The 12,306-nt window shown below is 59.9% G+C and overlaps 1 protein-coding gene across 1 annotated transcript in view; it reads right to left on the bottom strand.

The window, feature by feature from the left end:
• LOC117640168 (UNC93-like protein) overlaps positions 1-1,855 on the bottom strand; it is a 38,029-nt gene extending 36,174 nt beyond the window's left edge. Inside the window, exon 1 of the mRNA XM_034376450.1 lies at positions 1,399-1,855. The gene's annotated coding sequence lies outside the window, so the exon portion shown is untranslated. The remainder of the gene's footprint in view (positions 1-1,398) is intronic.
• Between the last annotated feature and the right edge of the window lie 10,451 nt (positions 1,856-12,306).

Here is a 12,306-nt window from a genome sequence, read left to right as displayed (position 1 = left end):
GGTCATGTCTTATTGAGTGAGAGGCGGTGCGGCAGGACAACCGGTTTTCTGCGAGTACCCTGCCATTAGTTTTCGCCCCGCAATTAATTTGAATCCGGTTGCTGCGGGGCGACGGCGCCGTGGTCGCTGTGTCCCTCTCGCACTCGCGGAGCGTCCCAGAGAGAAGGAGAGGCAAGAACCAGCACTAAGTGGATCCACACCACGTGGACGCGACCGGGCCCCAGGCGGCGCCGGCAGCCCCAGTAGTAAGGGCACCCCCTTTTTACTGCCCGCTCGAGCGACCTCAGTAGTAAGGGCACCCCTTTGTCACTGCCCCCTGCCGATGCTGCCCACTTGAGGCAGACCGGCGTGGGTGGGTGGATTCCACTCAAGGCAGTTCACGTCACGGCATCGACGAGCCGAAACTGCAAAAAAAATCATGGCCCCCTCCCCCCCATAAAAAGGCCAGCTTATTCAGCAACCTTGCTCCCGGATTGTGTGCGGGTAAGCACAGGCTGCACAGGCTGGCCGGCGGCGAGGCAAAGCCAAGCAAAGCCAAGCAAAGCTACACGCATTACTGTCTCACCGGCGCTGAGCAGAAAATCGGTTATGTGGGACTTGAGCTGCACGCTACAGGTACACACACGCCATCCATCGCTCCCGCTCTCTCTGTCTCTGTCTCTCCTTTCCCCCGCTTCACCCCCTCCCCCTCTCTCCCTCGGCCTGGTCCTCGCGGATGCTGCAGCGAAACTTGGCTGAAGATTAGCCGGTTGGTCCATCCCGAAACACGATTATATGCGAAAAACTTTCTCGCCTTGTTCCCCTCAGCAGAGACGCGCGCGGGTCCACGCCGTCCACGTGCTGGGCAAACCACTCGCGCACACACACACGCACACACGTTTACACAGCTGACCTCATGACAGCGTTCCCGACCAGCTCCCTTCACCACAAGCGCCTTTCCGCGAGGTGGCGCGCCATGGCGGTTGCAAAACGTGGATGCCACTGGCACTGCCAGCACTGCCAGTGCGGCCGGGCGGAGCGCGGAGCGGGCCTCCGTCGCGCGCTCCTCGGGCTGGAGCACGAGTGTGCGTCCTTGCTGGCAGGCGCGTTAACTGGTCGCAAATTCAGGGCGGTTGAGGACAAGCGGTGGGCGAGGACGACAAGGGTCTGGAAGCTGCCAACGTTCGAATTTGGGTTTCGCGAGGACTGGTGTAGCAACGCGCGTTCTGGCCCTTGTGTTCGCGACATTAAGGCACAGACTCACTTAAGTAAAGTCAACACAACCATAAAACCGATTATAACCGAGTTCACTTATTTTCAGGCGAGATTTCATGGAGTGCTTTCTTATCCGAATCACCAATTTTAAAATGACGATCGAAACGGGTGTTGCGTCCCACGCAGCGCCGCTCGAGTACTCACAGCGCGGTTGCGAATGCTGGGCAGGTGAAGACGTGCTTGGCGGCGTGTGCTGCTTGCTTTGCTTGCTTGGCTTGCTGGGCGGCGCGCTGTCAGGTGCTGTCAGGTCTCTTGAGACACTCTCACCACGATGATGCACATGGGGCAACTCCCCGCCCCAACATAATCACTCTCACACCCATTCACAAAGTCAAGTACCTCCGTGCCCTGTGCTTGTCCCGCCGCGGTCGACTCGGTTCGCGCACTGCCTCGCGGTCTGCCTCGCGTTCTGAACGGCCTGGACGGCCTGCACGGCCTGGACGCGACTCAACGCTCGCTTGTCCTTCCCTGTCCGTCTGTCTGTCCGTCCGGCGGGGCGCTCGTCGCTTCGCGGCTTCGCGGCGCTTCTGAACAGACTACTCCGACCGACCGACTCCACAAGCCAACTGCGGCTGAAGGCTCTTGACTCGCCTTTTCACCTAGATACCTGTCTTTCACTGCTCTACCTCACCGGCCCGGCTCGGCCCGGTCCCGCGGCCCCTGGCTCGGCTCGGCTCGGCGCGCTGCTCGGCTCGGCTCCGCGCGCCGCCGGTCCGCCGCCGCCTTACCGCCACCGGAGGGCACGGGGGAAGGGGGAGGGGGAGCCCGGCGGCCAATCGCGGCGCGGAGCAGCGCGGCCTACCGCACCATCCCGCGCCACGCGCCGCCGCCACCGTCGCCACCGTCGCCAGCACACACGGCAGTGCCACGGCAGTGCCACGCCACGGCACCCACAACACCGCGCGCCGTGAGCGTGGCGAGCGTGGCGAGGCGCCGCATCCACGCTCCGTCCCCGACGCCGCGACCGCCACCAGGGTGAGGGTGCGCGTCAAGCCGAGCGCGCTCTCCGCCGCCGGGAGCGCCCGGAAGGTGGGCAACGCGGGCGCGCGAGAGGCGAGCGTGTTGCCGCACTGCCCCCACGAGGGGCTTCAATTGCCGGTTGCCTACCGGGGAGCGCGCGCCGGCCGCTCGCACGACGCGAGCTTCTCGAAAGCGACAGCGCGCTGGACGTCATCGACGTCGTCGTCGTGCATCACTGGACGCAGTCATGCAGAACAAACGTTATCGGCACAGCGCTCTTTATATTGGCAGAGAGACCACCTCCTTTTCCCTGGCATCAACCGCGGAGAAGCACAGTTGATTCGGTTGATTTTCAGTAGGCTCTATGGACCAACGGGGGCAACTGGCGTTCGCCAAAATAGAACAAGCGCCCTGGACAACAAGCATTGGAAAAGAAAAGCCACACTGTGCGTTACGGATGCGGGGACAAAGTTCGCGGCAAGGCGAAATGACACGTTTGTCACATGCATGCCTCGCTGCCTCGCTTCTCGGCACGTGCTTTCGTCGCGGTGCCGTCGCGGCGGCCAAACACTGCAAGCAAGTCAAGGAGGGGAGCTCGGAGGACAAACAAAAACATCGTCCCTTTTGGAGGAAAATCACGGATGCCACGACACTGCGCACTTGCAAAAGAGAAAAATAATTTTGTGTCACGGACACGATTTTTTTTCCTGTGTAGGCTATAAGAAAAACAAAACTAACAAAATGCTGAAACGTCGCGCCCCCCCGCGGCGCTGACTGGGGGCTGGCGCGCGCTGGCGCGGCCACTTGCTGTGCGCTCCTCGCAAACTCCCGGCAAGCTAACTCCCTTCCCTCTCCTTCCGTCAGCGAGCTGCAGAGCTGCAGCGCCGCGGAGCATGCTCTCGGCTGATGGAGCTCCCGGTGCTCCACATAATGGCCCCCACGTGCTCGGCCTGCCCGGCCTGCTCGGCGCGGTCATGCAGGAAACTCCGGGGGGGTGATTGGCGAGGCGAGCGTCCCCCCTTTTTTTCCGCGTCACCAGCGCCCCGCCCCGCCCCGCCCCCGGGAGGGTTCACCGTGAGGAATAAGGTCAGCGTAATGAACGATAGACGAGCCGTGCCGTGCCTTGCCGTGCCAGCCCGCTCACTTACCGTGTCACGGAATACATTTTACAGGTGGATGCGCCTCTGGACGCGAATATGAGCGGTTCGGACCGATAATAGCGACAAAATATCGCATGAAAGCACACACGAACGAGGAGCGTCAAACCAGGTGGAAGGGCGATAAATGGCCCGGACGAATGGGAGGATGTGCTTGTGTGTTCGGGATGCACTGGCGGCGGGCCTTTTTGCTGCGAGGCGCGCCACGTTCTTGGAAGTGGGTGGCGCTAGAGCGCCAGAGGAGGGCCCACTCGACATGCAGGCACACTGCGCACTCGGCCGAGCTACAAAGGCAGTGGTGGTGGTGGTGCCAGCCCACAGCCAGTCACTGCCATCGACTCATGGCGTTTAACGAGATCGGCAGCGTCCTCGAAGGCCGAGCAAAAGGCCGAACCTCGCGCCCCTCGTTTTTCACCCCGCTTTGGGGGGTCGAGTGGACTTCCCCGCCACTGCACTGCACTGCCCAGCCCGCGTGACGTCGCCCCACTCGTCGAAGGGCAGACATTCGCCCTGTCTCTCTCGCGCTCCTGCGGCTTGCCCGATGAGTGCGAGGGGGACAGAACCGGAGCACATTACCTCGACGTGCGGCCTCTCCTTGTAAACCCGCAGGCTGCCTTGTTTATTGAGGTAGGACAGCCCAGCGTGCCTTGCCTGGCTTTGACTGCTGGCACCGCACCACCAGCGCCGCCGCCGGGCCAGTGCCTGGAGTTTACACACTGTACTAGCTCGGGAAGCCCCACGAATCGGACGCCACGCCCCGCCACTCCCCCGCCTCGCCGCCGTGCTGCGCGGCGCCGTCGCCGAGCCGGATTCAGATTCGTATTCGACACCCTTCATCAAGCTTTATTGCGATTCGGGAGGGTCCACCTCCACGCCGCGGGTACACTGTTGAAGGCAGCCGAAACCACTTCCAACACGGCTGGCTGCAAGCCCGGCTGCCTGTGGGGTGGGGCAACTGCCCGGGCGGTGCTGGACAGTTCTGGAGAGTTCTAGAGACCTGTCCAGTCGGTACTGCAGGCAGGCTGACTCCGAACAGCGCTTTCGTCGCACCGCTGCGTAACCCTCCATGAGTGCGAGAGAGTACTGTTCGAGTTTGGAATCAGTACCCAGTGGGCCTACAGTGGGCGAGTAGGCCCCCGCACCGCCGCACCGGTCAGGCGGACAGAATCGTCTGTTTGGGAAAGGTCATCCGATCGACGCTCGCAGCACCCACACAGACATGCGCGCACACACAAACCGAGCCCTGCGGTTGGCTCGGCCTTCTGAGCGAACGGGTGCGCGGCGCGGCGGCCCACGCTCGGCCTCAAGCGTGGGAACGTTGGCAACATGTCATTTCGGCGACGAACCCCGCGCCGCGAAAATGGCCGAAATCCTCCCCAGGGAGACCTGAATGCGGGAGGCAGGACTCGTCCGGACGCGAACGGCCAGCCACTCTCTCTGTCTCTCCCGTCACCTTACGAGCGACGAAAGCACTGTTCCGAGTCAGTTCGGCTACGCCACTGTCGTGGCAACACTCCGCCACGCGTTCACACCAACCACACCTCGCCGCTACCTCCGTTCCGACGTTCCGACTTTCCGACTCCGTTCCGCTGTTCGGTGCTCGTAAACTTCCAGAACGTCAAAAGTCGTCACGGAGCGTCCTCTCCGGTCTGTATTCTTTTTTGTTCTCGCGGAAACGCAATTATTTCTCATTTGCCGCGTTTTATCGCCAGCGACAAGTGCGCTCCTCGCGGGAGGACGATGAGGCGTTCGCGGCGACGTCGCCGCCTGGCCGGCACGCGTCAACGCGTCCCCCTGCGTTCTGGAACAAGTCCGCCGACAGTGCGGTGCAGTCCGGCAAGCCAAAACTGTTCCATCAACGATTCAAATACTCCGGCAAAGCCCGCTTCCCGCGTCCCGGGCGGGCCGAAGCCTTGACGCGCTGCTGAGGGCGTGGTGCCGGCCGGGGCCTTGATGACGGCGAAGGTGAAGAGCGTTCGTTAGTCGCACCACTCCCAATCGGTTCGAAGCGCTTCGCTAGCTTCGCTAGCCACGGCGGCGGCTCGGCTCCTTGCCATCAAGAACAGTGCGCTGGCCAGGCCAGGCCAGCCAAGTGCCTCATGATGCCAAGTCCTTGGCGACATGACCGCTCACTCGCTAGGACGCACGCCGCGGCCACGGCGCCAAGCAGCCACGCAGCCGGTAGAGGGTGGAGGCGAGGCGAGGCGCGGTATTTGAACCCTCGGCGAGGCGAACACACTGTAGGTTTCCGTTGGCAGCGAGTCCGCGCTGCAGCTAGCGCCGCATTCTGATCGGCCAACAAAAGCTGCGTTTTCACTCCTCCGGGGAATCGACGGAATTTCCACGCGCAGCGTGCTTTGGCTCTGAGCGGGGACCCTTCCAGCTTGCCCTGGGCCCCACTGTAAAAATAAGTCAAATTGGGTACCGCTTTTGGTACAATAAAAATCGACTACAGTCGATCAAAATTTTTTTGCAGTGCTCTCTCAAGGAAACCAGCAAGCGGAATCATTGAACCTGATTTTGACCTGTTTTTTGACTAGCTTGTTCCCCTCGAGTTCTTCTTTTGTGATGTGTTTCCACGGAATCAAAATGTGACCTTTTTTTCGCAGAGTTGGTACGTCTTGTCACGGATGCGCGTCAAACATGACGGGAGGGTTCTGGCGATGGCGCGTCGTCGTCACTGCGTCGCGTTCCGACCGGCAGCGACGGAGCGGCGACAGCCCCCGAGGCCGGGCCTGCCGGGCCTGCCGGGCCGAGGCCCCCAGAGTCACGCTGATGTTTGCCTACAGTGATAGCACCCAGGACCTTGATCTAATAACCGGCTCAAACAATGGCCCTGCAGCAGCCAAGGCAGGCAAGGCAGGCAGCCACAGCCCAGAGCACGTAGCAGACGCCTCCAAGGATGCTGGCCCTGCCTCGCCCCAAGGTCGACAGTTTCACTGCATGTCTGCATGTCGCCGCCGCGCTCGAAAGCTCCGAAGTTCCGGCCAGCCGGGGCACCCTGCACCGCGGCAGGCGGGCGGGGTGGGACTTGATCCCGCTCCCCTACGTCGAAGGCCTCTCCTGCTCCCCCTGCTGCTGCCGCCCCGTAGCGCCTGTCACGTTTTGGCACGCGCCTTCGCGAAGTCAATCGCCGCGGCACAGCGATCCAGAGTCTCTGTCGCTCTCGCATCCCCTGGACACGTTGCCGCCCAGGTCTTCTACGCCGTCTCCCCCTTATCGTGTTCCTTCGCGGTGATGAAGCGCAAGGGAATTTTTCTTGCTCTCGAGTTTACTTACCCCCCCGCGGTATCGGCAGCACAACGCAGCAGCCGGCTCTCTCCGAACAGTGTCGCGCTGTCTCTCTCGCTCCCCTGCGGCGTCCGCTGGGGGTGCGCGAAGGACAGAGCGACGGAGCGCCGATTCGGAAGCGACCGGCTGGGGTGCTGGCGGTGTTTGCCCGGCTCTCTGGCTTATCTTTCGTCGGGTTGACGCGCAGCTTCCACCAGTCATCAAGGAGGTCCGGCATCAAGGAGTACAGCGGGGGGCCGCTCCAAGGGGTAACCAACTCGAGATAGTCGGTGTACGTCTAATTGGTGATCAGGGAAACAATTAACATAATCCGACATGATCACAATCGTACTTTGGGATATTCGATCACTTTTTGACCAACTTTGTGAGGCTACTGTTCAAAAATCGGTTGCGGTCAAAGCCTTCCCGAGACAGGGCGTGAAATAGTAGGGTCTTAAGAATACTAGGGTGTTGAGGGAGGCCTTTGACCGCAACTAGATTGGACGCAGTGGCCGCCCAAAGTCAGCAAAAACGGCTTCTTTTCGAGATTCGATCACATTTTGATCAACTTTGGGAGGCTACTGATCAAAAATAGGTTGCGGTCAAAGCCTTCCCGAGACAGGGCATGAAAGAGTAGGGTCTTAAAAATACTAGGGCGTTGAGGGAGGTCTTTGACCGCAACTAGATTGGACGCAGTGGCCGCCCAAAGTCAGCAAAAACAGCTTCTTTGGGAGATTCGATCACTTTTGACAACTTTGGGAGGCTACTGATCAAAAATGGTTGCGGTCAAAGCCTTCCCGAGGCAGGGCATGAAAGAGTAGGGTCTTAAGAATATAGGGCGTTGAGGGAGGCTTTGACCGCAACTAGATTGGACGCAGTGGCCGCCCAAAGTCAGCAAAAACGCTTTTTCTGAGATTCGATCACTTTTTGATCAACTTTGTGAGGCTACTGGTCAAAAATCGGTTGCGGTCAAAGCCTTCCCGAGGCAGGGCATGAAAGAGTAGGGTCTTAAGAATACTAGGGCGTTGAGGGAGGCCTTTGACCGCAACTAGATTGGACGCAGTGGCCGCCCAAAGTCAGCAAAAACGGCTTCTTTTCGAGATTCGATCACATTTTGATCAACTTTGGGAGGCTACTGATCAAAAATAGGTTGCGGTCAAAGCCTTCCCGAGACAGGGCATGAAAGAGTAGGGTCTTAAGAATACTAGGGCGTTGAGGGAGGTCTTTGACCGCAACTAGATTGGACGCAGTGGCCGCCCAAAGTCAGCAAAAACAGCTTCTTTCGGAGATTCGATCACTTTTTGACCAACTTTGGGAGGCTACTGATCAAAAATCGGTTGCGGTCAAAGCCTTCCCGAGGCAGGGCATGAAAGAGTAGGGTCTTAAGAATAGTAGGGCGTTGAGGGAGGCCTTTGACCGCAACTAGATTGGACGCAGTGGCCGCCCAAAGTCAGCAAAAACGCCTTTTTCTGAGATTTGATCACTTTTTGATCAACTTTGTGAGGCTACTGGTCAAAAATCGGTTGCGGTCAAAGCCTTCCCGAGGCAGGGCACAAAAGAGTAGGGTCTTAAGAATGCTAGGGCGTTGAGGAAGGCCTTTGACCGCAACTAGATTGGACGCAGTGACCGCCCAAAGTCAGCAAAAAGGGCTCCTTTCAGAGATTTAAGTCAGTCCAAACTGGCTGTTGTTAAGAGCATCCCTCAACGTCGTGGACCCTTCTCTTTCATGCCGCGCCTCGGTAAGGTCCAAACCACACCAAGTTTGTGAGCGCCGGCCTGGCAAAGACAGGCACTTCCAAGTAGAAGTCACGTCGTGGTGCTGCATGAGACAGCGGTGGGCATGAAGCGAGCGTGGCGCGTCAGCAATGCGCGGACAGGCAAACAGTGGCGCCGCAGCGGCCGGAGCGGAGCGGTCTGCTGATGCTGCGCGCCCCGTGCGCCACGCGACGTCACGCTCGGCGTGTGCGCGGAGCGGAGGGCCCGGGTGTGGGAAGAACCGCCAAAACTTGTGACGCGGCCCAGCGGCCCAGCGCGGCCTAGCGCCGTTTGCTCTGGGCTTTAGCCAGCCGCCTACCGCTCTGTCGCCGCGGCGCGCCGCGGTCCAACGTCACAGCGCAAACACACTCGTGCCACCGGGCCAGCGGGATCTGCCGCGGCATGGGGCCCATTTCTCTGGGCGGCGCCGAATCGGCTGGAGCGCCCTGGAATGCCATGACGTCACCGCGAGCGATACGGACCGAAGGGAATGCGCAATTCGTTTCGCAACCCGAAAATCAGAACGACCTTGACATTATAAAGGATCAGGATCGGGAACTAAATCACCTTTTTTTCCGCAAAAAGTTTTTCAAAATGTCCTTTTATTTTATTTTTGCGTGCGTTTTCAACCCAGCTGTTCTTCAAATTGCTCATTGAGTCGCCGATTCACTGTGCAGTCCGAGGTGCGGGGGTTCGTCTCTCCTCCCAGTCACGGCGTGATCTGCGGCCCACAGTGTGTGCCCCGGGCAAACGAACGGCGGGGGGTGGCGGGGCGTGGCGCAAGGTTTGCGAGTTTACGCGGATTCTAATGCGAAGGAGCCGACCTGGTTGCCTCGCGCATCACGGCACGCGGAGCGCGGAGCACGCGAGCGATAAGATTACGCCGAGTGATTTACGGATATTTTGTCGTCTGTGACAGTCGGACCTGTGACGCGGCGACGCGCCGCGCCTGCCTGCCAGCGCCGCCCTCCCGCCGGGGTGCCGCACCCCGCCACTCGCCGCGAGCTTGCCAGAGTCCTGGCAGCCCCACTGCAGCCTGGCGCGGCTAATTGACCTGGCGTCTCGGACTTACCGGCAATGTCACCACCCGGGTCATTCCGGGTCGATTTATTTCTCCACCAACCGTTGGGAGTCAGCGTCATGTTTGTTTCTGTTTTTCAGTGCACCGCTCATCGCTCACTTACAGTGGCGCTACACGATCGCGCTGCAGGATGGCATTAGCCCCGTGTGTTTGAAGAGGGACATCCGCCGCGCTGGCTGCACCGCGACCCGCCGCCGTCGTCCGTCGCTGTCGACGGCAAGGTTAGGACGGCCCCCATGTGACACCGTGACAGTCCCTCGGGCTGCTGGGGAGATTCCACCACACAATTCACAATCTGGGGCAAGAAATTTTTTTTCGAGCCGTCTGTAGAACGGGACCTTAGATACGCAGCAGGACCGAAAACGAAAGGGAAATACTGCCAGCGAGACTTTTCACCATCGTGGACACGCATTTCATATGTTTGAGGGGCAATCAAGACAACAAGAGAAACAACAACAATAGTGACCACCACTACCACCACAAAAACTAACAACAACAACCGAACAAGAGCGGGATGCAGATGCTCCCGACCTTGCCGGACGTTGCCGGGCGCGTTTGGCAGTGTAGCGTGATGCAACACGCCACTGGCGGCCAATGGCAGGCTCGGCGGCACTGCGCTGCCCGCGCTGTCCGGAACTGGAAAGGACGGCAAACCGCGTCCCATAATGTCGTTTGGAGGCATGTCCGACGGACATCGTCCGGACATCGTCGGACATCGTCGGTGCCAGCACTCGGCCCATTGCGTCCAAACGTATTGATCCCCTGGGCATGCAACGTGTCCGGTCAGTATACACGGAGCGCCAGCCAACAACTTTTTTTTTCGCATCGAAAACTCGTGGCCATTGCCTTTTGAAGATTGCATATCCACCAACCGACGACGACGACGATGTCCTGAAACTAACAAACAATCCTTTGACTGAGAGCGTCGTCGGAAGTCAGCGGCACGGCGAGCTCGGGAAGCGTCGGCCTCCGGGCACCTCGGGGCACCTCCGGGGCAAAGATGGGGTTATGCCGCCGACAGGATGCAAGACGTGTTATTACCGTTAAGGAGAGACGACAACAGCGAAACATGAATGTGACCCCGTAGTACGACGAGTACGACACGGCCATTAATGCTCGTCCATTCAGGATCTGCTCGTCCGAGGCTTCCCCCGCCTCGGCCGGCCGACGGACGCAGTGCAGTGACTTGGAGGCGAGCTTGGAAGCGTTCCGGAGCGGCCGCTGCCGCTCCACCGCCGCCTTTGCCGCCTTCGGCCCGGCCGCTTTGCGGTTGCGGTCGCTGCCGGTCAAAACAGTGGCGCGTGCCGCGGCCGTTTCGAACGCACCTCCCCGCCGGACTGGGATTCTCCTATGGATTCTCCCTCCGCGCGCGTCGCTCTCACGCGTGAAGGCGGTCGCCTCCGTCAGTGCGAGAGAGACAGGCGCCTTGCGCGCCGCGCCACGCAATGGGACGCGGAAAATCCCCCGGCTGCTGCTGGAGCCGCTGGAGCGGCCCGAGCGGCTGGAGCTAGAAAAGCGTAAATCATTCAGTGCCGCCGACAATCACAGGACTTGACTTGAGGCGCCCTGCAAAGCCTGGCAAAGCCTGGGCAAAGCCAGGCGCCGCACAGTGTGTGTGCGTGTGTGTCTGTGTGTGTGCGCGGCGACACTCGATTGTCATGTTGGCGAGTGGCAACCGTGTGTGGGAAAGAGGGACGAGACATGACGAGGCGATGCAGCAAGCTGAGCAAGCTCCCTCACAAGGGCAGGAAGGATTTTTGCCGTGTCATTACGAAAGTTTCCTAATACCAGAGATTATATTGCGCGTATTTTTGTGCGGCGCGGCCGGGGCGGCCGGGCTTCTGGGTCCGCCTCTGCTGCGCGCTGCCAACCTGCCGGCGGCGGCATTTGACGAAGAACAGTGGCGATTGTTGTTGCAGTGTATTGAATGTTCCGCGGCGCGTGCAGACAGTCGTTAAGCGGAACATCGAGCGGAGGCCGCAGGGATTCGGTAATGAAATATCGCTGCTCACTTTTGTGGCAGTAACGAAGTAACGAAGTGACGCAACCCGCAGCGTCAATATCGCTCAACTCTGCATGGACGCCATTCAAGTTAAGCAGTTGCTTGTTTGCGCAGGCCTCTCCGAGTACCCCGTTAAAAAGGAGGACAGAATCACCGGTCGTAGAAAGTGTGTTTTCGACGGGACGGTCATGGCCTGCGTCACGACGACAACATTGTTGTTCAACTGTTCTCGGCCGGGACACTCTGCTTGGGCTGTGTGCGCCGGCGACGCTCTAGTCGGACTTTTCAGAAATACACTAAGAAGAACGGCTGGATCTTTGTCTCTGAAAACTTCATGACGCTTGAGGCCGCCGTCCGTGGAAAAAGAAGAGCAAGTGCGGAAATAACAATCATCTGCTGAAAAGGTTACAGCGTCAGAAAGACCGATGGTGCAATACTTTTCCGCGCGCTTTATTCCTGGGCAGTTCCTCGATCAATGGATGCACCCGCACGCCTCTGGCCCACAGCGCCGCGCGCCCAACCCCCGGCACGGTTCAGCACGGCACGGCTCGGCACGGCCTTGGAGGGCCTCAAGGCCTCGGCGACAGTGCCACGGCCACGGGGCACTGCTTGTTCATGGCCGAGGTCGAGGCCGCCCGCACGACATGATCTTGAATGACCTTGGGGTGGCCAAGGCCGTGCTGCGACATGACCTTGGGGGCCACTACAGCAACGGCCTCTCAAGGATTCGTACCCGCGTCAGAGGGAGGGCTGCAGCCTGCGGCATCGTAATCATCTCACCCACTTCCCATCCCATGCGCACGTTCACAAGCCCGGAGGCGAAATGA

The sequence above is a fragment of the Thrips palmi genome, unplaced genomic scaffold, assembly GCF_012932325.1.
Source record: "Thrips palmi isolate BJ-2018 unplaced genomic scaffold, TpBJ-2018v1 HiC_scaffold_12, whole genome shotgun sequence".
In the NCBI taxonomy this organism is placed as follows: domain Eukaryota; kingdom Metazoa; phylum Arthropoda; class Insecta; order Thysanoptera; family Thripidae; genus Thrips; species Thrips palmi.
This window is presented reverse-complemented; position numbering and strand designations above follow the sequence as displayed.